The following is a 27,440-nucleotide window of genomic DNA, read 5'->3' on the forward strand; positions in this document are numbered from 1 at the left end:
ATTATATCTTTGAATTAGATGTGTTATCTTGTGTTGCAAGGTTCTCCATCCGTTTATTATATAGGGGGGTGAGGTTTGCTTAACATGATATTCTTTTGATCTCCTAAGTCTAACTTCTTTCCCTTGTTTCTTAAGCTTTCTCACCAGGTCGTCCCTCTTCCTTTTCTTGTCCATCGTATCTTAAGCAGGTCCAGGAGGCATGCTCCCGCCTTGAGCCTCTCACCAGCCAGTTAGCAGCCTCTTTTCCACCTTGATGGGGATGGGCCCTAGCAATATTCTTTTCTTGCATCTTTATCTTTTTTATTATACCCTTTAATTATACTCCTTATTGGGCTCCCATGGGCCTTTCTCTCTAGTTCCTTAGAGCCTTCTCTAATGGATCACTTCTAAAGCCCATATTAAGGGTAACCTCTTCAGGTCCCCTAGTCGATTATCTATATTATTTATGACGAGGATAATAGACTTAGTCAAAATATTCTCTTTCTCGGCTCATGTCCCTAAAACCCCATTATTTCTAGAGCTCTCCTTTTCTTTTCTTTTTTTGTTGTCCAACTGCTTGTTTTAAAAAATCACATTGAGCTTAGGCCCAAACACCAGCCCATTACGGTTTCCGGCGGTTTTCTTTGAATGGGGTTTTAATAATCGCTCTTCCCCAAGCTCTTCATTATACCCGTCAACATCTTTTCACCATCAAATCATCTACCTCCCCTTCTCTCTTTTTTACTTTCCTGTGACCTTTCTTTTTCGTTTTTCCATGCTCAAGAGTGTTCTAAATATGAGGATCTTAAAAAACTGACCAATAGACCAATGCCATCTGAACTCAGCAGAACAAGGTCATTGAGGAGCTTGGGGAAGAGAATGATCGTTTTCATCAGGGGTTAGCTAAAAGGAAAGGTGGGAAGGAGTGGATAATAACCGAAGGCTTGGGCTTGATTTATGAAAGGGCCCGCTCATGCCGAGAAACCCTTCAAGTGAAGGATACTTTGAACCGAGCTGCTTTTGCTTCTGGATTTCAACGTGGCCTCAAGGCGGGTTATGATCATGGTGTGGAGGGGACTCCTTTTCTTGAAATTCCCACTTTTTCGAACAGTCTAGGCCTAAGCGAAAGAGGTGTTCCGTGCCTATAGCGCTCATGTTCCTACTATCCTGCTTCAGCTCCCTACTACTCTGGATATATCTGTGGAGGGAATAAAGGCCTTGTCCCAAGTTACGGATCCTCCATCTCCCTTTCCTTGAACTATTGACTTTCTTACTCTTTATGTGGTATTTGTTTCGTGTTGTATCTTGTGAACTTTATTAGTTATGTGTCTTGTACTTTCAAGACTATTAGTATGTGGACCTTGTGAGGTCGCAATTTCCATATACTTTATTATGGCTATTTAATCATATTGTCCTTTCATGGACTTCGTTATGGTTTATCATGTGGTTTTAGATAGCGTGGTAGTTGCATATATCTGTGAACCTTAAAGGTTGCGTATAGATTCTGATGTATTTTGGTTAACCATTTAGCCTATCGGCGAGGCCTTCCTTGTGTCCTTTGTGACAAAAGGGGATACGTGGGATTCCCTTTTGGGACCTGCTTGTCAGCGAGGCATGTGAATGTATGTATGTGTGTAACTAGCTTTTTGCTAAACATGTGATAAAGTAAACAAGTTCTAAATGTGTTGTCTGATCTTATCCTCCGAGAGACGACATAAAGATATCCTTAGGTTACCTCTCGGAGAGCGTATAACCATTTATTAGGTATAGTGGACCAGGTCCGGAGACCTTTTTGATTTAAGTATGTAATTTCTTAAACTGGAATTAAAGATGCGTACATCTTTCTCGTTCTATTAATCACCCCCACATTACATTTTGATATTACAACAAGACGAACTATAAAAACTTGTTGAAATGGGTGATTTCCCTCTCGAAGAGGTTAGCATTTTAGTTCCTCAAATTTCTTCACATTATACTCAATATGATATCCCAAAATTCAGACTATACTTAGTCCTCGGAACTTTTTTTCCTCCAGGGAGAGAAGTAAGCAGTACTTACTCAGTTTCATGGAAGTCCAGGTCCTAGGGACATCTTCTCCATCGGAATGAGCTAGCTTGTACGAACCTTTTTATCCCTCCCAGATAACTTGGTATGGACCTTCCCATTTGAGGCCCAGTTTACCTTGATCTTCTTGCATGCTTGCCTCATTTTGCCTGAGCACCATATCCCCTACTTTGAACTTATCTTCTCTTACCTGGGAGTTGTAGTACTTTTCTATCTTTTTCTTGTACTCCACTACCCTCCTGGCGGCCATTTCTCTCCTCTCATTGGCCAGGTTTAGGTTTAAACGGAGATCTTCCTCATTTTCAAGTCACGTTCTTTGTACTTGATGGTCGACAATCCAATTTTTGATGGGATCATTGCTTTCGTCCCATATGTCAAACTGAAAGGTATTTCTCCGTGACAGGTCTTGGGCATGGTGCGATGAGCCCATAGAACCTGCGGTAGCTCTTCCACCCAAGTGTTTCTATGTCAGCTCACACTACTTTTTGTTCCTTCGACCAGATGTTGGTTAACCCTTTCCACCTGACCATTGGCCAAGGGGTGTGCAACGGAGGTGAACATTTGCTTATTCTTCAACTATTGACACCATTCTCGAAAAGGATTATTTGCAAGTTATTTTCCATTGTCACTGATAAAGATATGTGGTACCCCAAAAGACATACGATATTTTCCCACACGAATCTTTTTACTTGTTGTCCCGTGATGGTGTCTAGGGGTTTTGCTACCACCCATTTGGTGAAATAATCTACGGCGACAACCAGGAATTTTGCTCTTCCGGACCCCTCGGGAAATGGCCCCACTATGTCAATTCCCCACTCTCATAATGGCCAGGAGGACCTAAGCGGGATGAGATTGAGCTTGGGTTGCCTTGTGACCTATCACACCCCGACTTAGGGCCTAGGCGTGTGACCACAAGTTGGTAAATGTTTTGTAAATATATCAGAGTTTATGGGTTAATTTTAGCGGAAGACTTAGGTTGAATATAATATTAATTTACATTGAAAATTTACTTGGGAATTAAATACCCAAGTATCGACTTACAAAATATAAGTTTTATATTACAAGGATTTTATATAAAAAACGGAGCCATCTCGTCATGCGCTTCTATCTTCATAAGACTCCAATCCTTTCTATTGATACTAATGCTTAATTACCTTCAATGGGTTGGAAAAATACTTCAGCTATATGTTGGTGAACACGTATGACTCAATAAAACATTTTGAATGACGATTACAATACAAATATAGTTTTCCTGGCAAATTCAGCGAAAGCATTTCTACTTCCGGTATATGTACCACTGCCCTACACACACAACGGTATTCTCCAAGCCACACGGCCCTGAACAGAGAACTGGTCATGACCGTTTAAGCCCGCGGCTACCTCGCCCTTGATTGATTGATTGAGCTTTAACAGTTGTGTTTGGATCCAGACACATGCGTATTCGATCTGAGTTGATTTTATTCTTTACTATGTATTATAACGTATTTAGAGATCACATGATCTCATGTAGATGTTAATTGACTCGTTAAGACAAACACCCAAACATCTTATCGAGTATAATGTGTTTTGACTGATTGAAAAGGTTATCGTATTCACCTGTACCGTCGGTGTTGAAAACCCTAACTGATTGGTTGAGATTGATATTTAACCTATACATGAATATGTTTGAATGCATGTTTTGAATGGTGTTTCTTTATTAAGCTATGATTGCTAAGCTTAACCTTTAAATCGTTTATCTTTGATTGTGATTGAAAACACTTGATTTTATGTGACGTTTGATATAGCATGCTTTGGCTTAATAGGTTCTATCACGTTGGTAATTTCTCCAGGTAAGTAAACGGATCCCTCGGTTGATTGGGATTTATACGAATTACTTTCCTTAGGAAAGAAACTCACTACTAGTGATACCCCCCTTACAGTTACTACATGCCCGTCAAAATATATCTTTTGCTAATTACTTTATCAAGAAGTAACGTTTATGAAAACTTGATTGTGAATGTTTTTAAAATACGATCAAGGTTAAAGGCCATAACCTCGATTGATAGTCTAAGATATAATTCAAATAACTTAAACATAACTACTACATTATCACGGATACTTAGATTGATTATAAGAAAAGGCAGGATCTTTATCTACTCGATTGTATGATTACTAGCTCGATTATAACTTTGTTCCTTGCATGAACTACGAGAAAATGGTATGTCGGCTCGTCACGGCAATTGGGCACGCTTCCCTAAGCTAACTATGTGAAAATGAAGGTGAGTTTGGGATGAATGGAGCTCATACCCGTCCTCCCCTTTTATAGTTGTTTCTGGACCCCATCGCGATACGCCCCAACCTAATGCGGAAATGTCGGGGCATGAGCTGATTGTCACAGCTCACAAGGTTACTATCATTAAATTATAAAGCGACAATATCTAATTAATTTATTTATTATCAAACAACATTCATATACAACACAAATAAAGGAAACTATAAATACAAAACCAACTATTCTTGTATATGTTTTATCCTAAAGTTATCTCTATGTGAGCTTCAGTTCGATAAACAATCCAAATCTATAACCTGCAAATGCGAACAAAATATATGTTTGTCAACAACACATGTTGAGTGAGTAGATCACCAGTTTGGACACAAACAAAAATGGTAATAATATATAATGATATAAGTGAATAAAAATAGGCAAAACTGTTATCTGTGAGCATAACCAATTAAACCATAGCACATACATAAACAATCAACCATAAAGAAAGGGCTAAACCGTTGCCATGCGAACGGGGCATTGGTTACCAAAAATGAGGTGTCGGTGAAACCATTGCCAATGCGATCGGGCTCCGGCCACTACGACGGTCGTATGATCATACTATAATGAGATTATGTTGGACCTCTCCGAATGCGATTCAAGTAAGCAAGTAAGCAAATAGCAAGTAACATGCAATCATTCAATTGATACACAACACAAAGATCACAGTTTGCATTTGAGAAATAATAAGATAAATAATATGATAAATGGTACGCAAGTGTCCTCAAAACATTTGAAAACAAGTAAAATAGGGGAGTGATTACTCACCTGGTCGGATGAACGGAATATAAGTGACGATGTGAGAAAGATGAACCCTTCGGGGTACACCGACAAGGATTCCTAGTTAAATAAGGATAATAAGATTAATTATAAATATGTAACATACTTTAATGAATTCAAGATTTCGATGACTTGAGTTATGTAGTGATTAGAATGATTATGGATTGATCGATTAAACTCTACGGTTACTGTAATGGTGAAATCATTATTATTAGTTTAAATAAATAAATATGAGTTTAAATAATTATATGATTATTTAAATAATATTTAACTAAATATAATGCAAATTATAGATGTGTACATATATAACTCGTAATACATTAAATAATTTAAGAAAAATGTTACAATATATATATTTATCATACAATATATATCTTGGACTACTTAACGAAAATCTAATTTTATAAATATAATTAATACATTTAAAATACAATTGTTACAATTTTTGAAGAATGATACATGCATATATATAATATATATTTTTATGTATATAATTATTATAAGCAAAATCATAAAGAGTGCAACGACAAGAAATCACTAATATTAGTGTCGAGTTTTAATAAAGTAACGATGATTATTATTATATAAAAAAGTGTACTTATATATATATAAACGAAAACTTTTAACAAGGTTTAACACGAAACATAACTCCAAGATGTCGGTTTTAATAATATAATATTTATCTAATAATTAGTATAATTTATAATTTATTAAAATTAATTATAATAATTAATCAAAACAAATAAAAAAGAAAATAAAGCTATAAAAACTGGGTGGTCGGGTTCGAACCCGAGACCACCAAGTTCTAATACACAAACCAAACCTACTGAACTAACAGCTTTATTGTTTAATAAATGAAAACGATTGATTATATGCAGAAAAACAAGAAACCCCCAAATTGTATATAAACCCTAAACACCCAAATCGATTAATCCGTTAACAGTTAGGTTAATTCACGTTAGGGTTAACATTAAGCACAAAAAAACGACCAATAATCATATATTAATTACCAGATTGCGTTACATATTGAAGGAGAACGGCTATACGTGGGTGACGGCACAAAAACGATCTTGTTCTTCGAGTTGCAAGTTGATATAAATCAATTAGTTGTGAGGTTTGATTCGCGAGGTCATGGGGAGGCTACAGACTCCGTTAATTAGATTATAAACATCGATGGATCAACTTTTGATGTTAGGGTATTGACGGCTTGGTTAGATTAAGCGGATTCGTATCAATTTGATATTTGATTCTGTAGGTTCCCAGCCGGATCTACACGGAATATCTCGTTCTACGTAGGTGCGGAATCCCTACGTAAGACGATACGAGCGAAGAAGACGATACACGTTAACACGATCAAACACACGTTACAATAAACAAAGACACGTTGTATTGCAACTAGAAACACGTGATTCACTGATCACAGATTACACAACACGTATACTCGTTACACAAAAACTCTAACCTTCGATTATAAACTGCCGTAACCTAGCTGCTTATAAAGCACGACAACTTCGCCTAGCATGTTTAGGCGAAGTTGTCCCTAACTTCACTTGTTCCACAAGTTCGCCTATATCAGCGAACTTGTGAGAACTTCGCTTACATCCAAAACACAAATCCAACTAACTCGATTACAGACACTATATACTGAACTACTGACATCATGTACCAACAGACTCCCCCTTGGCAGTAGCTTCATATCTCTATCTTCAAGCACGTGTCTTGTAATCTTCAACAATCTTGTATCTTTCATCTTCAAGCATGAACTCCTTCTCGTACACAAACTGATACAACTCTTTGATATTTCTTCGCTTCTTCTTTCCAAGCAGGAATATAAAATATTTTCTTCTCGTTCAACACCTGCAGATCAGCTTGAGACAAATTCACCAAGTGCATCGGATCATACACTCTCAGCAGCTCTTGTTCATCTTCATCCTCCATTACTGCTTCAGCTGTTTCACAATCAACATACCACCACTTCAAATCTTTGAGCACATCCTTGGGCATTTGTTTCATCGGCACTTCTTTTAAACACCGGATCGGCTTATACTTCATGATCATCCAAGGCTTGCCATCTGCTCTCATTCTTCTATCTTTATCTTCAATAAGTTTTCCTTTCTGTGGTTTCAACAGCTCAAACTTTTTCTCTTTTATACTTTCCTTCCATACTATCTTCCCAATGACTCTAACCATGTTATCATTACTCCTGTTTATCAACCCCAATCTGGCTAAGTCCTTCACTTCACATTCTGGCAATGTATTCAACGATCTCAACAGCCTTTTGAAGTACTGAACCCCATCATACCTTTTAATCACAAAGAGCCTCAACTGCTCATCATAACCAACATATAATCCCCTTTTTTGATTCAGCATAACCTCTGATGTTGTAACTTTTCTTGAACATAGTAGGGACCGCCGGTTTCTTCGTTTTTACGAACCACTGAGCGTAGCCTTCTTTCCATCTTGGCTGCTCTTCCCATTCTGTCTCATCGCTTCCCATATCATGACTCATATCTGCCTTATCAACTTCCGGAATCTCATGCTCAATGTTCTCCTCTACAATCTCTCCCTCTTCAATCTCATTATCAATAACAATCTCTGCCCCAATCTTCTCTATCTCATCAACCGGTAACACATCCTCATCACCTACAATATCATCATACAACTCTTCAGCATCCACGACCACCACATCATCACCCGAACCGCCAACTGCACTTGTTGACTCCCCCTGAGATGTGGAAGTCCCAAGAGCTTGTTCAGTTCTTGGCAACTCTCCACCTGCACATTGTAGGTCCCGAAACCGGATCCGACAACAAACGGCTTTGTTCTTGATAAACTCTCGAGACGGGTGCGGTAAATCAAACGACCGAACACAAATAATATAAAGATAAAATAAGTTAACGATCTCGTTGTCGGTTAAAGATTTTTGACATATTCATAAACGAACCGAACCACCCAAGGTGAGCTCCCCTTGGGTGGATGACTTACACCATGGAAAACACACACATAAAAGACAACAAAATGCCATATATATAGCCTAACATATTCCTTCTAGAAGATCTCCTCCGTTGAAGCTAAACACGTGCACCGAAGCTCTCGTTTCGTGTCCGGACTTCTCGCCCACTTAAATTATTAACTTGACCATAAATATATAATGGGTTTCGTAATTTGATATCGCAAGTCACAACTTTTTGGCCTTACAATCACCCCCTTGACTTGTGATCTCAAAACTTTGTCTTACCGTGTCTCGCATCTTCACAAATCATCCGATAAATCGATGCCTCCTCATTTCAATTCACCCCCTCAAGGTATGATCCACCTATATTTAATCTTGAAGTAGTTCTCGCTTCTTCGAATCTTAAGTTGTATATAGGCATGAGATGAGCTCGAATATTCCCAAATCGATCTCGAATTACCGGATTCAATGATCAAATGAACAAAACTTATTAATTCGTTCAAAGTTCACCTTTCAGATCCAACTTCTCGAACGCCTTAGAAATAACAAGCTTTGAACATGGTTAAACAAGACGAAACCCGAACAAATTTGACTTTTGTCTGTTTGGTCAACTCAAAAACAAATAACTTACTCAGCCAAAAATTTTTCATAAACACAAACCCAAACGGCTTCAGACAACTGGTCCAAATCGATACTCATGAACAAAAGAAATGTTGCAAAAGTAATTGGTTACCCCATGATTGCATGATCTAGTATCATTATTGCCCAATCATATGGTGGACCAATCATCTAAGCATCCATCATCCAGCATGTTCGTCATTTGCATTTCGTCATGAACATATGATTATAACAAAAACAAATATGTGAATTTAGGCCCACATCTCAATAGCTAAAGCCCATAGCATTAAATAGCCCAAGTTACCATCAAACCCAAAGAAAATAACCACCAGGTACACAATATGTAACCCAACATCAAAGAGTCACACCTAACCCTAGTTGGAAACTAATCAGCCGACATACCTTGACATGAGGTCACCGCCAGAAAACCAGTCACCGGAGACCGGCTGCCGGAAACTTGAGTTCTGGCCACCATAGCCGCCACACTTTCAAACGCCGCCTTCACTTACAAACTCCAACCACACCCCGTTCATCATTGCCACAGCCGCCGTCTTTCTTCATCAATCCGCCACCACCATCGTACCGCCGTTCACAACCACCAACAGCATCCGGCGTTGCTTCCGACGGTAAGATCTTGTTCCGGCAGTTGTCTTACCATCACAGGCCACCGTTCACCAACCTAACTCGACAGCCACCAGTCACCGCCGCCATCACTATTCTTCCCACAACCACCTCCACTGTTAGAACCCAACTCGGCCCACCTTCTTTCTCACTGGGTTAATATTCCCACATACAAATACCATCTGCTTTTTTTTTAACTTTATAAAAATCACCAAACAAACCTTTAAAGTGGCGGTGAATCCAGATCTGTGAACAAGACGAGCTTCAAACACCTTTATTTTCTCGGATCTTCAAACTTTAATTCCAAACTTCTAACTTTATTTTCAAAACTTCAACGGAATTAACGTCTCGGTTCGGGTAATAGCGGAAATAGAACCCGAATATCAAGAACAAAGTTGAATCATAAGATTCGACCCGCTCTCAAACCAATTGTAGGTTCCCAGCCGGATCTACATGGAATATCTCGTTCTACGTAGGTGCGGAATCCCTACGTAAGACAATACGAGCCTAGAAGACGATACACGTTAACACGATCAAACACACGTTACAATAAACAAAGACACGTTGTATTGCAACTAGAAACACGTGATTCACTGATCACCGATTACACAACACGTAAACTCGTTACGCAAAAACTCTAACCTTCGATTATAAACTGCCGTAACCTAGCTGCTTATAAAGCACGACAACTTCGCCTAGCATGTTTAGGCGAAGTTGTCCCTAACTTCGCTTGTTCCACAAATTCGCCTATATCAGCGAACTTGTGAGAACTTCGCTTACATCCAAAACACAAATCCAACTAACTCGATTACGGACACTATATACTGAACTACTGACATCATGTACCAACAGATTCCTAATTAGTCATGTCGGTTATGGCCGACTATACGTAAAGAATAGGAAACACCAATCAATTCTAATAATAGAACGAGTAATATGCTACAAGAAAACTAAACGGGTCTTCGGGTTGGGTAAAAATGGGTTAATGGGTAATCAATATAATATAATAATATATTTACACATTTGCATAATGGACCCTAAAGAATGTAGGTGGAAACACATTTGGGTAGTAGTTTTAGTTTAGGGTAATTTTTGTCATTAATAGAATGTTTTAAGTATGTACAATAAATAATTTAGAATAATATTATAACAGTAAATTAACTCGATAAACGCGATATATTAGTTGATAAAATTTCTCGAACATGAAACGGGTCGGGTAACGGATATAATATTAATATGAAAATCCGAGTTGTTACAACTATCACCTGTTTCTGACCAACACACAAGTGTTCAACACTGACGCCCATACAATGCTTCAAATGGTGCCATTTGAATACTCGTGTGGTAACTGTTGTTGTACGAGAATTCCATTAGAGCAAGATGGGTATCCCAACTTCCTCCTAGATTGATAATACAGCCACGAATCATGTCTTCTAAGGTTTGAATCGTACATTCACTTTGGCCATCAGTTTTGGGATGGTAAGCAGTACTTAAGTTTAGTCGAGTCCCCATAGCCTTTTGAAAACTTGACCTAAAATTTGAAGTAAAATGGCTATCTCTATCGGATATGATGGATAGCGGAACACCATGTAAGGATAATATGTTTTCGACATATAGGTGTGCTAATTTATCCATCTAAACGTTTCTTGAATTGGAATGGAATGGGCAGACTTGGTAAGTCTATCTACAATAACCCAGATTGCATCATTTTGGCGAGAAGTTTTCGATAACTTCATGATGAAATCCATAGTTATCATATCCCATTTCCATATCAGAATTTTCGGTTGTTGAAGTAGTCTTAACGGCTTTTGGTGTTCGGCTTTTACTTTAGAACAGGTTAGGCATTTGGCTACATACAAAGCAATATCCCTTTTCATACCAATCCACTAGTAATCATTCTTTAGATTGTGATACATATTGTCACTTCCCGAATGCATCATATACTTTGATTTGTGTGCTTCTTCTAAAATTCTATCTATTAGATTTCCAACCATTGGTACCCAAATCCTTGTACCAAGTCTAAGGATTTCGTCACTTCCTTTGATCAATTGATCTATAGTACCGTTCTCCTTTTCGGCTTTTATGTTTCCTTCCTCCAGTGCTAACTTCTGAGCTTCTTTAATCTGATAAGCTAAATCAACTTTGAGTACCGATCTAAGAGCTCGAACCCTTTTTGGCTTTCATGTTCTTTCGTACTTAAAGCGTCAGCCACAACGTTCGCTTTCCCTTTATTATATACGATCTCACAGTCATAATTATTGAGTGTTTCCATCCAACGTCTTTGTCTCATACTTAACTCTTTTTGATCGAATATATGTTTCAAACTTTTGTGATCAGTGTATACTGTGAACTTAACACTATATAAGTAATGTCGCTATAACTTTAATGCGAAAATTATAGCGCCTAATTCCAGGTCATGTGTGGTGTAATTCTTTTCGTGAACCTTTAATTGTCTCGAAGCATAGGCAATTACTTTCTTTCCTTGCATCAAAACACATCCCATTCCCGTATGCGAAGCATCACAGTAAATGGTAAAGTTCTCTAGTCCTTCTGGCAAGGCCAGGATAGGTGCATTGGTTAACTTTTGTTTGAGAGTTTCAAATGCTTCCTCTTGCTTAGGTCCCCATTCAAACTTAATTGACTTTCTTGTAAGTGAAATTAACGGAACAGCTATTCGGGAGAAGTCTTGACGGTAATATCTGGCTAGTCCTAGAAAACTTCGGACTTGAGTTGGTGTATTGGGTTTCTCCCACATGGTAATAGCCTCAATCTTTGCTGGGTCTACTTGGATACCCTTTTCATTTATAACATGACCAAGAAATTGAACTTCGAACAACCAAAATTCACATTTATAGAATTTGGCGTACAACTTTTCATTTGGTATGGTTTCAGGTATGATTTTGAGATGAATCTGATGATCGTCTTTGGATTTGGAGTAAACAAGAATGTCATCAATGAAAACGATAACAAACTTGTCTAAATATAGCTTGCAAATTCAATTCATCATATCCATGAAATCTGTTGGAGCATTAGTGAGTCCGAAAGGCATAACGGTGAACTCATAATGTCCGCATCAGGCTCTAAAGGTTGTTTTAGGTATATCTTCTTCTTGTACTTTCAACTTATGGTAACCTGATCTAAGATAGATCTTAGAAAAACAACTTGCACCTTGGAGCTGATCAAACAAATCATCGATTATCGGTAATGGGTATTTGTTCTTAATCGTAACCTTGTTTTGCTCTCTATAATCTATACACATTCTCATTGATCCGTCCTCTTCTTTACAAACAAAATTGGAGCTCCCGAAGGTGACGAACTCGGCCGAATGAATCCTTTTTTTCTAAAAGTTCATCTAATTGTTTCTTCAACTCTTTCATTTCTGTAGGTGCTAGTCGATAAGGAGATTTAGCTATCGATGAAGTTCCTGGCATGAGGTCGATCCTAAATTCTACTTCTCTATCAGGCGAGGCTCCTGGTAACTTGTTAGGAAAAACATCTTGAAATTCATAAACGATCGGCACTTCCTCCATCTTCTTTGGTTCGGGTCCTTTAGTTACATAGGCCATGAATGCGAGGCACCCCTTACCTATGCAATGACTTTCTTTGATCTTAGAAATGATTCTGACGTTTCCTCCTTCTTTGTCTCCAGTTATACGAATGGTTTTGTTATTAGGTGTTCAAATATCGATGGCTCTATCCCTATATAGGATATGGGCTTGATTAAATGATAACCAGTCTATACCTAAAACTACATCAAAACCTGTCAATGTCATCGGTAACAACTGTACAGGTATGATGTGATTGGCCAAAGAAATTGTGGCATTATCTAAAGCCTCAGTTATTCTACTTACATTTCCGTCAGTAGTTTCAACTTCATAATGTTTATCTAGTTTAACTAAGGGTCGTTCAATAGACTACAAAATTTATAATCTATAAAACTTTGGTTCACACCCGAATCAAATAAAACTCTAGCATAAACATTATTAATAGGAAACGTACCGGTGATCACGTCCGGTATGTCAACTGCCTTCTGAGTGTCTAACATAAAGCCACGAGCGTTTCCTTTATTGGCATCGGTCTTGGAACCGCTGCCACTTGCACCAGTTGCCGCTATCGTCGGCTTCCTCTTTGGACACTCGTTGCTAAAATGTCCTTTTTCACCACATTCAAAACATACTGCTATCTACTTCCTACAATTTGCTTCGAATGTCCCAATTTCTTGCTAAAACTACATATAACATTGTTAATCCAGGATACGTGGATCCACAATATCACCAACGCTATCAATTAACAGATAAAAGCGACGTTTACAGTTTTGGGGTAGTCTTGATTGAACTAATATCGTCTATGGTGGCTGTCGACTTAAGTCACGGATCTCAATTGGTAATCCGTAAATGTATCGTGTCACTTTATTAATTTCAGGAGTGATCAAGTCAGGTACAATTCTACAATACTCAAGAAACTTGGTGTTATATTCCTTGAGATTGGTTCCCACAACTTTATGATTCTATAGTTTGGTCTGAATTTGATCCACTTCATTGATTGGGCATAATTTCTTTAATATCATTGCCTTAAACGTTTCCCAATCTAAGTTATATAAACTTTCTCTACCCTTGATTCCAATTAGGGTATTCCACCATTCCAGTTCTTCCCCTTTGAACATCTGGGAAGTATATTATGCTTTCTCCTTTTCAGTACACTTGCTTATCAACATGATTGATTCCATCTCCTCCAACCATCGGAGAGTATTTATTGCACCTTTATCCCCGTGAAATTCTTTGGGATTATAGACTTTAAACACTTTGAAATTACAACCTTCGTGTATTTTAAGTTTCTTTGTTTTATCACGGAGGCCGTTTTCAGCCGTTGAACTTTCATCACTTGCTTCTTTCTTTTTCTCAACTTCCTTTTTCTTACTTTCTTTCTTTTCCGTTTATCTTTTAGACTCTTTCTTTGAATTAACGGTTTCACTTTTACTTCGACTCGCTCATTTGTTAGAGTGAGTAGCAATTCGACTTGGATTGTTTTTCAGAATTTCATAAATCGGGCTTACAGCTTCCTTTACTAAATCACGAATACCAAGTACATAATCTTGTGGTATCGCTTGAATATTTTCCATAGTAGTCTTTTCCTTATTGTTGATTATGTTGTCTTCTACAGTCTTTTCTTTATTATTTATATGAACCTCTTAATTACTGTTGGCTTTAGACATGCTGTTAGATGAATAAAACAAGGTTCAGGGAAAGACACAAATTATTGTAGGTTCCCTGGTTGGATCTGCAGGGGATATCTCGATCTACGTAGGTGCGGAATCCCTGCGTAGGTCGTTACGAGCGTAGAAGACACGAATAGATCAAACACGATACGATAAACAAACACGTTATATTATAACCAAAACACGTGATACAATATCACTATTACAGACACGAACTCTCGTCCTCACGTTACAGCTCTCGTAACTTCGATAATGATCACACGAACTCTTTTTCTAAGCTAAGCCGTAACCTATATAAATACACAACAACTTCGCCTGGCATGTTCAGGCGAAGTTGTCCATAACTTCGCTTGACTAGCAAGTTCGCCTAAACAGCGAACTTGTTAGTAACTTCGCTTAAGACATATAAAACATAATTAATCATTACAGACTCGATTACAAACACTAGACTATGAACTACTGACATTATGCACCAACAGACTCCCCCTTGGCAGTAGCTTCATGTCTTTATCTTTAAGCACTTGTCTTGTAATCTTCATGCATGCACTCCCTCTCTTACGCAGACCGTGACTACTCGCTGATATTTCCTCGCTTTGTCTTTCCAAGCAGGAATATAAAATATCTTCTTTTCATTTAACACCTGCAGATCAGCTTTCGATAAATTAACAAGATGCATCGGATCATACACTCTTAGCACTTCTTGTTCGTCTTCGTTTTCCATCACGGCTTCAGCAGTCTGGCAATCAACATACCACCATTTAAGATCTTTCAACACATCTTGAGGCATAGTCTTCATTGGAACCTCTTTCATGCATCGAATCGGTTTGTACTTCATTACCATCCATGGCTTGCCATCTGCTCTCATTCCTCTTTCCTTATCTTCCACTAGCTTTCCTTTCTGTGGCTTTAATAACTCAAACTTCTTTTCTTTAATACTTTCTTTCCACACGATCTTCCCAATAACTCTGGCCATGTTGTCGTCGCTTCTATTAATCAACCCCAATCTAGCCAAATCCTTCACCTCACATTCAGGCAATGTATTGAGAGATCTCAACGTCCTCTTAAAGTATTGGATCCCATCATATCTTTTCACCACGAACACTTTTAACTGTTCATCATATAGCCAACAGATAATTCCTTTCTTCGACTCAGCATAGCCTTTAATATTATAACTTTTCTTGAACATTGTAGGTACCACTGGCTTCTTCGTTTTGATAAACCAATGAGCATAGCCTTCCTTCCATCTAGGCTGCTCCTCCCATTCTGTATCATCAACTACTGTATCTTCACATACATTCGACTTTTCAACTTCAGGGATCTCGTGTTCAACATTCTCCTCAACTATTTCACCTTCTTCAACATCATCTTCTATCGCAATTTCTGCACCAATCTTTTCAATCTCTTCGACTGGTAGAACATCATCTTCACACATAAATTCATCATCCAACATATCATCATCCAACTCCTTCAAGGCATCGATCACATCATCCCCCATCTCCTCGTCATCTACCAGAACCACCACATCGTCACCTGCACCTGTTGACTCCCCCTGAGCTGTGGAAGTCCCAAGAGCTTGAGTAGTTCTTGGCAACTCACCACCTGCACCTTTCGATGCATTGGGATCATCGTCTCTATCATTTCTTCTTTTTGTCCTCAACTCGTCGCCTTTACAGCTCGTCTCCCCCTGAGATGCCAAGAACTCCTTCATAGCATCTATAATTTTTCCATGTTCAACCAGTAGGGACGACTGCAGCTGATTCTCTGTTACTAGGCGCTGAATAGCCTGGGTCTGGATAAGATTCACCCTTGATTGTTCTGCCACGACCCGTTCAAGTGCAGCTATTCTTTCCGAGTCTGATAGGGTTGCATCGAAATCGAACTTCATATGTGATATATCTTGAGTGTACTGAGGAGGGATTTCAAATGTAACCGGGACATCAGAAGCAGGCGTAACCGCAGGTGGTATCATACCTGATAACCCTGCAGTTGCAACGACTGTCGACTCAACAAATTGAGCAACCACCTCTGAAGGAGTAAGAGTTGGAGGTGGTAAAGACACAATCTCCGGAGTCGTCAGCTGGAAAGTAGTGAGTGGGATGCCGAAAGAAGATGATGTAGCCACCACGGGAACATCCGCGGCGCTTAAACTTGTAACTTGTACTGATGTAGGGACAATCGACATACCGGACAGTGCGGGTGGAGCGAAACGTACTACTCTTGAACTCTCACCTGCTCCCATACCTGCACCTGTCCTGTCCCTTCTTGAACGTCTGATCAACTTATGAATGTCTTCTTCTTCTTCTGACTCACTGTCGTCATCTGTCCTCTTTCTCTTCCCATACGTCCTCTCTTGAGTCACCATCATACGTCTGGCCTCATCCATTACATCATCAAAATCTGAGTCAGCCACCGTCGTAGCTGCTCTAGTAACATGCACAGTCGAAGCACGTTCAACCGGAACCTGAACGTTCTCCTCTGGATCCACCCGATCCATATCAAAGAATCCTTGACCACCAAATTCTGCGTCAAGGTCCACATTCTCCTCCGGTGACACAACAGGAGCAGCAGGTATAGCTTGAGATGCTCCTGCCTGTTGTGGTGCCGGGTCCCTAAACTCATCCCCTCGAGCAGGCACATACTCCGGGTTGATTAAGTACCCAAAGAGTGGAGTATGGCGAGGACGAAGTTCAGGCTTGCTCCTAGCACTCGAAGTTCTGCATTGGGCGAAGATACGTTTGTTCACACTTTCCACGTATCTGATAGGGCGACGTTGAGGCAACGTGGGAGCCACATGATTCAAGATCATTTGAAGAAATCTTGGATACATGAGGAATCTCTCACGTGCCATCGCCCTTCTCTGACGATCAATTTCATAGAAGACCATCTGACTAAAGCTATAACGTTTGTTATAAGTCAGAGCAGTCATCGCCGACTGCATGGTCGCGCCCATCCCGTCAGTGCCCGCCTTCCTCCCTGACATACAAACAATCATGACGTGCATGAGAAAGCGCCACTGATCGAGTAGGAAACCCTTCCTTCTCTGAGTATCGCCTAATGGACCAGAATAGCCCATTCGGAGAAACGCTCCGTCACGGAAAGGAGCCACAAAGTCTGTAGGGTCATCCCTAGTCTTCTCTCCAAAATGTAAAGCCACCCGGATTTGTTCAGAAGAGAACTGAACTTCTTGATTGTTGACGGTTGCTCGCATAACCGGGGGTTCGACGCAGCAGTCATATTCCACCGTCTGCCAGAAATCCTCAATGTTGGGCAAGGAAATCGGCAGAGTTGTTGTGACAGCGTGGAATATCCGCGAGCGAAGCAGGAATGTGATGATCTCGCGGAAATCATCTACAACACTCGCGTCTGGGTCTAATGTAATATACATGTTGTGCCCAGGGAAGAATTGTCTCTGGTTATCTACCCCGTCATCGCCACCAGCACCTCCAGCACCAGCAACAGCAACCATATCTGCAACAAAACGAACCAAGTTAGATACACGTTAAGGCATAACACAAGTTCGCTTGTTACCATGAGCGAAGTTGTGATAAAGTCTGTATAGGCGAAGTTAAAAGTGGGGCGAAGTTGGGAACAACTTCGCTTCATCTTTAAGTTCGTCTAATAACTAAAAAGTAAAAAGGTCCAGGTGAAGTTAATGATAACTTCGCCTCACCACAACATCGCCTCAGGCGAAGTTAAAACTCAGGCGAAGTTGTGGATAACTTCGCCTAATTGTAAGTTCGCCTGAATCTGAATCGGCGACAGTAAGGAGATTCAAATTCAAAAAATCTGATGTTTTAGGTCAGTTTGACGATTGAGGGGTCCGAAAAACATGATTTTAAAGCAATCTGGACGATCAGTTTGTTCATGACCACGTAAAGACAAGTTTTGAAATCGGGTTCAAAAGTCCGAAGGTCCGAGGTTTCGAAACGGTTCGACACGACCTTTGATAAACAAGAAAGAACATGGGTTATACGATATATCGACACCTCGAACCTTGAATCGTAACGGAATCTGAGAAAAAGATCAAGGAATCGGAAAGAACGACAAGTTCGCCGGAAAACTGATAAGTTCGCTAGAATAATACAGAGAATAAGTTCGCCGGTTTGACAAATTATGAAAGCTTTGACCTTTAAAATTCTTTATATAGGAGCGGAGTTATACAGGCGAAGTTGTGGATAACTTCGCCTAGAGCGAAGTTATTCACAAGTTCGCCGATATATCAAATTTTACAAAATCAACCCCTATAATTTGAACAATTTGCAATTAAGTTTTAAAACTTCCTTAAAGAGTTACATGACACGATCAAGACTAAGTAACCAAGTATAAAATCAACAACTACATAAATAGGAAAAACTTTTAAAAATTAAAGTACAAGGGATCAAATTTCAGTCTAGACAGGGACTACCATGTTTTAGAAAAGATCCGAACAGGAATCATACTAACTACGTGACTGTCACATAGATCCGTGTTTAGCTGTATTATGACATAAAGAAACAGGTTGTAAGTATGTACATAACTTAAATGGTTTTCATCGTTTCTGTGATACGAGTTAAGTTCAATTAAGCTCAAAAATTAAGTGGGCAACAACTCAGAGATTATGATGCCTCCTATCTATTCTCAAAGCGTATTTGGCTTTCCCCAAGTCACCCCGAATTGACTTCGACCCATAGTGTCTGATTAAGTTTGTAAGTATTCTTCATCTGCTTCCCGTTCTCTTTCTTACTCCATGATTGAGAAGTCTTGACATTGTCAGCTCTAGAATGTTTCAATAACTTATAAGGTTTTTTTTTTTTTTTTTTTTTCGATAAACATTTACATAGACTTTAGAGTAGTAAACAACTACAAGTCCCGAATCTGGATCACTGCAGTTTCTTCACACACTATCTTTACGGGAATCAGAACACTTACGGGCTCGTGTATGACTGGGTAATCGCTTTTCTGCCTATCATTCGGAAAGATATATATGAAGACATGCAAAACTCTTAAGGAGTTTCCACATAAAATCGAGTAGATTTAGTTTGTATCACATCTACTTTTACGCACCATAAAAAACTACCATGACATACAATGACTGTTCTAAAGCCTTTTAAGCCTAATAACTTCACTAGTTAAGTACACAGAATCAGTATATCTATCATTTTCCAAGGTTGGATCAATTTTCTGTTAAACATAGCAAACGAACTTCTTACGAAGTAGTAGCCTTGAAAAATAATTTCATTTCCCTTAAAGAAAAATTTAACTTCTATCGCCCCGACCAAATCAAAGTCTTCAGGTCAACGGCTATCCCGAAGATCCAATGGATCAGCTGGACCGACCACATACTAGTATGTGTCTTTCTAACTAAGTATGATCGACTAATTTTAAGCGAAAGAATGAAAACTCATCATAAACCGCCCCGGTCACTTTCAGTCGTCTGGTTAATGGCTATCCTTATATTCTACAAGTAGAAATGAGGACCAAACATATCCTAAGACATGTCCATCAAACTGAGGTAACCGACATTGTTCTAAGCGATAGTGACGTTTTTTTTTTTTTTTTTTTTTAAACAAACACATAGAGAACAACTGCAAGTCCCGAATCTGGATCACTGCAGTCTCTTGACACGCTTTCTTCACGGGAATCAGAACACTAACAGGCTCGTGTATGACTGGGTAATCGCTTTTCTGCCTATCAGCATAATGGGGGTTCTAAAGATTATAGTGCCATGATTTCCCGAGAAGATGGTGAATACAACTGGAACCTGCATTCTGAAGAAACTTTCGAACAGACCAATTTGGCGAAGGTTGAAACTGAAGGAAATGAGAAGGTTACCGGAGAAGAAAAAGCTCTCATGGCAGATGTTAAAGACCAGCTCTCCGAGGTATGTTCTAAACCTACTTGTTCTAAATGTGAAAACTTGTCTGAGCAATTAGCAACTATAACTGATCAGTATGTTGGTTTGGATGCTGAGTTTAAAACTTTAAAAGAAGATCATCACTTTACTAAAGCAAGAGAAAATAGCTATAAAGTTAAAATAAAAGCTTGTGAAAAGGATATTAAAAGTCTAAAAGCAAAACTTGCTGAAAAAATACAAGTGATTGATCTAAGCTATGAAGTTTTGGAAGAAAAAACCAAGCTAATAGCTGAAAGAGAAAAACAGATTGCTGATCACCAGGTGAAAGTGGTGGAACTGAATAGAAAACTTGAGCAGTTCAGAAATTCCTCTGCTATTCTTGATCACATTGTTAGTGATCAAGGTTCCTCTGTTAAGAGGGTAGGAATTGGTTATCATGAGGTTCCACCACCTTATAATCACAATTACACTTTTAATCCTAGTGTTCAGAAATCTGTTGACTTTGAGGTTGTTCAGACAGTTCCAATTAAAGTAACTAGTAAAGAACCAGATGTTAGTAGAGGCGAAACAAGTTCGCCTGTTTCAAGTGTTAAAATTTCTTATCCGAGTCCAGTCTCATCAAGTTCGGATAAGTCATCCGAGCCTGGTAAGGCAAAAGAGGAGGCGGTATTGCCAGATAGTGGAGAGAAAGATAAAACAACTAAAAAGAGTTCTCCGCTAAACCCGTATGTCCCACCTTATGTGAGACAAACGGGCGGTAATAATGCCTCGACATCTAAAACACCTGTTGATTAAAAGGTTGAACATAGGTGTTGTTTTAGGTGTAATCAATTAGGGCACCTAGTTGCAGATTGCCCTCTGAAGCAGAGATTCAGAGGTGTGAGGCCTACTAAAACTGAGAATAAGTCTAATGGTAATCATAATACTGGTAAAAATGAAAACCATTCAAAATTCAGAAATGTGACTAATTCAGGTTTTCAAAGAAACCAATCTCAGTTTTACACTGCTAATAACCAAACCACAAGCTATAATTCTTTCAATTCACAAAGGTTTGGAAGGCCTCACAATCAATCTACAAGGAGGTATACTAATAGGACTTACAGGAATTATACAGAGACTAACTTTGGAAAGCCAAGGTTCGGGATGTATAGATCCAAGACCAATTGGTCTTGGGTCCCTAGATTCAAATCTTTTGCTTTTATCGTGCAGGAACAGTTGAACAGGGCTGCAAACAACCTATGGGTTGTGGATAGCGGCTGTTCCCGGCACATGACGGGTAACAAAAACTTGTTACACGATTTGAAACCAGTTCAAGGAGGGAGAGTGAGCTTTGCAGGAGAAAGTGGAGGCAAGATTACAGGAATGGGAATGGTATCTAATGGAAAGATGACTCTAAAAATAAGTAAACTTTGTCGAAGAATTGAAGCATAATCTGCTGAGTGTGTCGCAGATCTGTGATAAGGAGTACACCGTACATTTTACAAAGAATGAAGCGATTGTGTTACATCCTGGTTTTCAGATACCAGAGGAGTGGATTGTGATGAAGGCTCCACGTGAGAGGAATACGTATATTATGGATATGAGGTCGACTGAAATGGCCACGGTAGAATCATGCCTTATGACAAAAGCGAGCGAATCGGAGTCCGAATTGTGGTATAGGAGAATGGGGCACATTCATCTTCGGAAGATGAACCACATTGTCAAGAATGGACTTGTGCTGGGCGTTCCCTTGAAAAGTTTCAACTTTGAAGACAAATGTCTAGCGTGCAAGAAGGGAAAGCAGCACAAGAAATCCCATCACACCAAGAAGGTCAATTCTATTGTCAGTACTCTAGAATTGCTTCACATGGATCTCTTCGGTCCCGTGAATGCAAAAAGTCTAGGAGGTACTTCTTATTGCTTGGTGATCACTGATGATTATAGGTAAGAAATTGAATAGTTGCTCAGTTCAGTCATCAGATGATAATATCGGGTGATGATATCATCTAGAGATTCATTCTTCAAATACTTGAAGACTGAGAACTGGGTTTTGAGCAATTTGATCTTCGAAGCATCGATCAATAGTACACAACAAAATTTACAAGAAGAAAGCATTACAACAGTACACAACAAAATTTATAATCCTTAATCCATTTCTTAACAAGATTTCTCATCTTGTCGCATTTCTTAACTATCTTTATTCCCATTTTCTTTTTGTCTATTTTCTCGTTCCTCATCTCGTCTATCACTGCATTGGGCGGGTTAGGATATCCCGTTAGTGCGGATGCGGCTGGGAAGAGATAAGCGTTTTCCTTTGGATAGAGATGTGGGTTTGCAACATATGCATGCATTTCTTCATTGGGAATATTGGTAGTATAAAATTCCTCAATAAGATTTGCCTCCTTGCGGATCTCTTTAGCTTGTTGGGAGATTGAAGGTCTCGGTCCTAAGTATGGAGGAAAATAAGGATTCTCATTCTCCTCATCTTCTTCCTCGGGATCCTTCTCTTCTTCGGGATCCTCTTCCGATTCATAAGGATTTTTGATTGGTGATGGATTAAGTCTCTTTTTGTAAGGCATGGTAACCCTCATCTTTGGTTTACAGCTTTGTTCTGGAGTTTCCGGTGGGATCTGGTATTGATAATTCAATGGTGGCGATCCAAATTACCATCTCCTTTGATCAGAATGACAATTCATCAAGCTTGATGATTCTGATTCAATTTCTTGTTTGATCTTGCTTTGGACTTCTTGTTCCTCAGAAGGATGATCTGTTGGGATTTAGGATGGATAGTAATAGGGAATGTTGTCGGTGGTGTCGTCAGAAATTTCTATTGGCATTTGCTGACTTCCTAGGAGATACACGGGTTGGCTCCCATATGGCATCACCAGATTAAATGATTGATTGTGTTTGAAAAAGCTAGTTTAAAAACTATTACTGCTCTCCATATCAGATGGATCGTGATTGATTGTCGGTTTTGATCGAATAGCTACTCGGCGTCTATGACCAAGATAGTTAACGTAAGACATCTGCACTTTGATTAAATTTAGGGATAGGAGGTTTACCAATCCTATCTTATCCTACGTAATAATAACAATAATAATCTTTTAATGGTTAAAGCTTAGGTACTAATGTTTAATACCTAATTCGCTGAAACCGATGGCTCGGATACCAACCTGTCACACCCCGACTTAGGGACTAGGTGTGCGACCACAAGTTGGTACCTGTTTTGTAAATATATCATAGTGTATTGGTTAATTTTAGTAGAAGACTTAGGTTGAATATAATATTAATTTACATTGAAAATTTACTTGGGAATTAAATACCCAAGTATCGATTTACAAAATATAAGTTTTATATTACAAGGATTTTATATCAAAAACGGAGCCATCTCGTCATGCGCTTCTATCTTCATAAGACTCCAATCCTTGCTATTGATACTAATTCTTAATTACCTACAATGGGTTGGAAAAATACGTCAGCTATATGCTGGTGAACACATATGACTCAATAAAATATTTTGAATGACGATTACAATACAAATATAGTTTTCTTGACAAACTCAGTGGAAGTATTCTACTTCCGGTATATGTACCACTGCCCTACACATACAACGGTATTCTCCGAGCCACACAGCCCTGAACAGAGAACTGGTCATGACCGTTTAAGCCTGCGGCTACCTCGCCCTTGATTGATTGACTGAGCTTTAACAGTTATGTTTGGATCCAGACACATGCGTATTCGGTCTGAGTTGATTTTATTCTCTACTTGTATTATAACGTTTTTAGATATCACATGATCTCATGTAGACATTAATTGACTCGTTAATACAAACACCCGTTCATCTTATCGAGTATAATATGTTTTGACTGATTGAAAAGGTTAACGTACTCACCTGTATCGTCAGTGTTGAAAACCCTGACTGATTGATTGAGATTGATATTTAACCTATACATGAATAGGTTTGTATGAATGTTTTTAATGGTGTTTCTTGATTAAGCTATGATTTCTAAGCTTAACTTTGAAATCGTTTATCTTTGATTGTGATTGAAAACACTTGATTTTATATGACGTTTGATATAGCATGCTTTGGCTTAATAGGTTTTATCATGTTGGTAAGTTTCTCCAGGTAAGTAAACGGGCCCCTCGGTTGATTGGATTTGTACGAATTACTTTCCTTATGCAAGAAACTCACTACTGGTGATATCCCCCTTACAGTTACTACATGCCCGTCAAAATATATCTTTTGCTTAACATTACTTTATCATGAAGTAACGTTTATGAAAACTTGATTGTGAATGTTTATAAAATACGATCAAGATTAAAGGTCATAGCCTAAATTGATAGTCTAAGCTATTTTTCAAATAACTTAAACATAACTCCTACCTTATCTCGGATACTTAGATTGATAATAAGAAAAGGCAGGATCTTGATCGACTCGATTGTATGATTACTAGCTCGATTATAACTTCGTTCCTTGCATGAACTATGAGAAAATGGTATGTCGTCTTGTCACGGATATTGGGCAAGCTTCCCTATGCTAACTATGTGAAAATGAAGGTGAGTTTGGGATGAATGGAGCTCATACCCGTCCTCCTCTTTTATAGGCGTTTCTGGACCCCATCGCGATACGCGATGGGTTCCTTGTGACCCGTCGCGTATCGCGACGCCGCCATACCAGCTCATGACATGTGGCCTGTCATATCGTGCCACGTGTTAACACGTGGTTGGACATGTGTCCAGGTTACTTAGCTTGTTCATCGCGATACGCGATGACCTTGGTAGTTAGGCTATAGCGTATCACTACACCGCCCATTTCTGGGTTTGTGTGCAAGGCCATCGCGCTACGCGATGGGCTTATGTTTTCCCCGTTGCGTATCGCGATGGATGAAGCTTTCAGAATGTTCATTTTTTGTCCTTATACTTATAAAAGTTAGTATATTAGGCCTAAATTTTTATAGGGTAAAATACGCAGTGTTACATAACCAAACATGTATTTGGAAATTGTCACATTTTTGTATTTCCTTCAAGGCGCTTATAAACATGGTAGGCCAACAGTTCCTGGCCCTCATGGCCCTTTCCACCACCATTTTAGCCCCCATGTGCATTCCACAGATTCCTTCATGTATCTCCCGTATGACATAGTTCGCTTCCTTCACATCAATGCCCTTGCGGGATGGACCCAGGTAGAACCTTCTAAACAAAGCTAAATCTACTACTTCGTATCGGAGAGCTCGAATCTGGGGTCTCCAAGCTTCTTGTGGGTCACTAGGAACCACTCCCCTTTTTAGGTATCGGAGAAAAGAGGTCATCCAGTTAGTTTCCTTGACATCAATATCTGCGACTGGGATTTTCGTGATTGTTGAAGATTTGAGGGTTTCTAATTTAACATCTTTAGCCAGATGATCAGAAGCCACTGCTGCCAACTTGCTCAGGGCATCTGCTTTCTTGTTATGGCTCTGAGGAAAGTGAATCACTTGTGGTTTGTTAAAACCTTGTAATAACTCTTGCACTTTTCTTAGATATTCAATCATTCTGGGGTTCTTCGTATCGTAGGCCCCTCTAACATGGTTGGCTAATAGGAGTGAATCAACATGGGCTTTGATCCTCCGGGATTTAACTTTTTGAACCACTCTTAATCCGGCTATGAGAGCTTCGTACTCGGCTTCATTGTTGGTATTGGGAAAATCTAGGCGGATTGCATAAGTTAGTTCAATTCCCTCAGGACTTATGAGTATGAGCCCCGCTCCGCTCCTTTCTTCATTGGATGCTCCGTAAGTATAGAGATTCCACAGGAGTTCTTTTCCATGTATCTCGTTCATGTTTTCAATGTCCTTCATCACAGGTTCTTCTTCCATAACCTGTTAGCCTTCAATTTCTAGCGGGATTTCGGTCAAAATATCGCCTAACATTTATCCTTTGAACGCAGCTCATGGTTTATATTCGATGGTATGATCTCCCAACTGAATGGCCCATTTGGCCAGTCTTCCCGAGACCTTCGACTTCATGAGGACTTGTTGTGGCGGGATATTGGTTAGTACTCATGTCACTTGGGCTTGGAAATAGCGCCTTAGTTTTCGGGCAGGGTATACAATAGACATAGCCATTTTTTCTATCGGAGAGTATCTTTCTTCTGGCCCCTTTAACGTACAACTTACAAAATATATCAACACTTGAGCTACTCCCCTTTCCACCATGATGACTGAGCTGATAGATCCGACGGTGTGAGAAAGGTACATAACAAAGACTTCCCCCGGCAAAGGGGAGACAATAGTGCGGAGGTTTCCTAAGTGTGTCTTTAGATCTCGAAAAGCCTCATCTGATTCCCGGTCCTAACAAAACTTATTATATTTCATGCTTCTTCTCAGGACAGCCATGAAAGGAAGTGTTCTATCAGCTATCTTGGAGAGGAATCGGTTAAGAGCAACTATCCTTGCATTTAAACTTTGAACATCTTCGAGATTTTGTGGGGGCTTCATGTGTAGTAGCGCTTCTACTTTCTCTGCATTGGCTCTAACTCCCCCTTTGGTAATCAGCACCCCCAAGAACTTCCCTTCTTCTACCCTAAAGGAGTACTTTCCCGGTTTAAGCTTCTTCATATTGGCTCCTCTCAAGGTCTAAAGGTTTCTCTTATATCCATTAACATGCTTTCCTCATCCCCACTTTTTATCACTGGATTATCTACATAGATCTCTACATTTCTACCCCTTTGATGATCAAGCAGTCGATCCATGAACCGTTGATATGTTGCTCCAACGTTTTTCAAGCCAAAAGGCATTTTGTTGTAACAAAAAGTACCTTCATTTGTGTAGAACGCCGTTTTTCTTCATTCTTAGGGTTCACTTAGATCTAATGGTACCCCTTATAGGTATCCATAAAACATCTCAGCGGAAATTGAGATAAAGACTCGATATTCTTTCTACTTAGGGTAGGGATAAGATTCTTTTGGGCAGGCTGTTGTGTGACTTGGCTAGCATCACTGGATTGGAGATCGATTGGGGATATCTTACCTCCGTCACTATTCCGGCCTGTAGCAACTTCCGTGTTTCTTATCGCACGGCTTAGCTTATCTTTGGACCCAAACTTCTCTTTTTCTGTG

This window comes from Bidens hawaiensis, unplaced genomic scaffold (genome assembly GCF_021521415.1).
Source record: "Bidens hawaiensis isolate Kalapana, Puna unplaced genomic scaffold, B.hawaiensis_p1.1 tig00003956_1, whole genome shotgun sequence".
In the NCBI taxonomy this organism is placed as follows: domain Eukaryota; kingdom Viridiplantae; phylum Streptophyta; class Magnoliopsida; order Asterales; family Asteraceae; genus Bidens; species Bidens hawaiensis.